We start from the raw sequence: 2,817 nt of genomic DNA, 5'->3' as shown, positions 1-2,817 counted from the left end.
AGCTTGATTTATAATGCTGAAACATAAAATCACGCTAAACCGGAAGTGACGCAGGAATCGCGTCAGGTTTAAAACCTGGATAATGGTCACTTCCTACAGTTGTTCTCTTAATTCCATCCCACTCACACAAACCAGCCAACTCATATAGAATAGATCAGGAACAGCAATAGACCTGACACGTTTGTCAGGTCTATTGCTGTTCCTGATCCTGTCCTCATGTTCATTTTTGTTCCTCTCCCAACATTCAAACACACCGAGTTTTTATCTCTATTATTTCCTCCACTACCACTCCGTTCTTATCATTATTGCCATCCCATAATGTACTATGCGCATTAAAATCCCCACACCATACCATCCTACCTGTCATATACATAACCAGTTCATCCAATATTTGAAGTGGAAGCTTCATACACGGATTATTATAATTTCTCATTTTTAAACCTTCTTTTGTAATTTTGTAATTCTATATTGTATATTTTGATTGAGAAAAATCGCTCGTCCACCTCCACTACTCTATCTCTTCTAATACTTTCATATCCATTAATTACAAAATCTTATGCTGGTTTAAGCCATGTTTCCTGGACACAGATAACATCAGGTTTCTTTTCTAATTATTTCGTGAATCCTTTAAACTCTTGTCCATTGGCTAATAAACCTCTTGCGTTCCATTATATTATTAGCATGATATTTGATCAATCTGGGTCCTCTGCCCAGATGCTCCTGTTCCACCTCCATTTTTGTGCCACATCCTTGCAGGCCTCATGCATGACAGGTTTTCTTCTCTGCTGCCTTAACACTAATTTCAATCCTTTCTGTTTTCTGTTTTACTGCAATTTCCACACAATTTATGACGTACGCCATACAGAGAATCACATTTTCTGTTGGCATGGCAATATTCTCACTCTGTTTTTTATTTTGGACCCTCTTCACTGAATTTATTGAATTTATTGACCACTTTAACCAGACTGATTACGTCTTTCTTACTTTGCATCCACACCCAAATGTCACCCTGTGTTCTCCTCCACATTTTGGACAACTCTGTCTCCCTTGTGTGCATATCGCTGACATTTGGAACATCTGAGAAGTCGTCCCGGAAAAATCATACTTTTGTGTCTGTTGAGACGTAAAACGGGGCCGGCAAACTACAGACAGCAGCTCGAAAGATAAGCTGTTTCCACCCGGTTTCGAACCGAGGACCTTTCGCGTGTAAGGCGAACGTGATAACCACTACACTATGGAAACTGCTGCTGCAGTTATGAAACAAGACGGACTGCGCCACCACATGCTAAGGGGAGCTGCCAGCCGGCAGCAAGTTTCACGTGACCCGATGGAAAAACCAAAACAAAAGTGCATTTCACTGTTTTGGACCATAAATCATAGTCGTATCAATAATCTAAAAAAAATAATCCTAAAACTAAAAATAGGAAACAAGGACAAAAAAAAAACAGAGTCACGACTACCATCTACACATCCAGGAGAAACAAGTCATCAGGGGCCTCATGTACAAAAACTTGGGTGGCTTTCCTTCTGAAACATGGCGTACGCTCAAATCCAGAAAACGTCTGCACAAAAACGTGGCGTACCTTTTTTCACGGCAAAGTTCAGATGTATCAAGTGAAATGAGCGTGCGGTGCCTCACGCCAACTTCATGGCTGGCATACACACGTTTCTGCAGCTGTTGGTGATGGTGGGAAGGGTTAGACACATGGGCCGGTGCGCTCGGAGGATGTGCCCAAAACCGCATTTTCTTCGCATGCCCTCTGGCCTGACGGGAGCGCCTCAGACTTTTCCAAGGCGAGTGAGGAGAAGCGGGACGGAAGATGAAAGAATGAATCAATGATTAGATTATTCCACGATTTATCGTCCAAAACATCAAATGCAGTTTTTTTTTTTCAGGGTTGCTGGCTGGCAGCTCCCAAAAGTACTGTTGGGGCGGTTAGACAAAGCAAACCAGCAATTTCCATCGTGTAGTGCTTATCATGTTTGCCTCACACGCAAAAGGTCACTTGTTTGAAACTGGGTGGAAACAAGGCTTGTTAGTTAATTCTTTTTCTTTTTATCTGCCATGAAAAACTATGTGTCAAAATCTTTGACACAAATATATCTGCGTGTTTTTCAAATCCGCAAACATATCTGCAATTTACACGTTTATTTTTATGTTGTCTGTGCATTTATCATAACTCATCATTTGTAAATATTCAATTCTGTTTGTGTATTGTTGATGGTGCGTTTGTAGATCAGCGGGCACACGCATTTATTTTTGAGACAAACGGAACGCAGTTGTCAAAATACACACGCACATCAATGGAATTCCCACGGCCATTTGTGCGTTTATTAGTGCCATCCTTGTCTTTTCGGACACTAACCTGTCTTTGTTTTACAACAGGGGTTGGGGTCTTCAAAGAAGTCTGTTTTGTGTTTTACGAGATAAGTGGACCATCTGTTCGGCTGCGTTAACTCCACGCTCAGATAATTCAACCTTAAGAACTGGCGTCCAGGAGTTTTGGGGAGTCTTTTTTGCTTTTGTAAGCAGCTGCTGTGACATTAAGGCTTGTTCAAGAAATCTAATTGGCCCAAAAGCCACGGTGTCTCAAAGTCTTCCTTCATTCCTGCATTCCGGTGTTCTCCCGGGGAACCGGCGGCTCAGAACCACAGGCGGGAAAAAAAAAAAAATCACCTCACATAATAAATGCAAACAACAAAACATATAAAACACGTGTAAATCGCGGATATATTTGTGGATTTGAAAAACATGTGTAAGTCAAGGATATCCATCCATCCATCCATTTTCCGAGCCACTTCTCCTCACTCGGGTCA

The 2,817-nt window shown here is 41.5% G+C and overlaps 1 non-coding gene across 1 annotated transcript; it reads right to left on the bottom strand.

The window, feature by feature from the left end:
* Nucleotides 1-1,169: 1,169 nt before the first annotated feature.
* On the bottom strand, nt 1,170-1,242 carry trnav-uac (transfer RNA valine (anticodon UAC)). Its single transcript has one exon. It is a non-coding gene; the product is annotated as a tRNA-Val (tRNA).
* Between the last annotated feature and the right edge of the window lie 1,575 nt (nt 1,243-2,817).

This window comes from Phyllopteryx taeniolatus, unplaced genomic scaffold, assembly GCF_024500385.1.
Source record: "Phyllopteryx taeniolatus isolate TA_2022b unplaced genomic scaffold, UOR_Ptae_1.2 contig_53, whole genome shotgun sequence".
NCBI classification, from domain to species: domain Eukaryota; kingdom Metazoa; phylum Chordata; class Actinopteri; order Syngnathiformes; family Syngnathidae; genus Phyllopteryx; species Phyllopteryx taeniolatus.
Note: the sequence above shows the minus strand (reverse complement) of the source record. Positions and strands in the feature narration are given on the sequence as shown.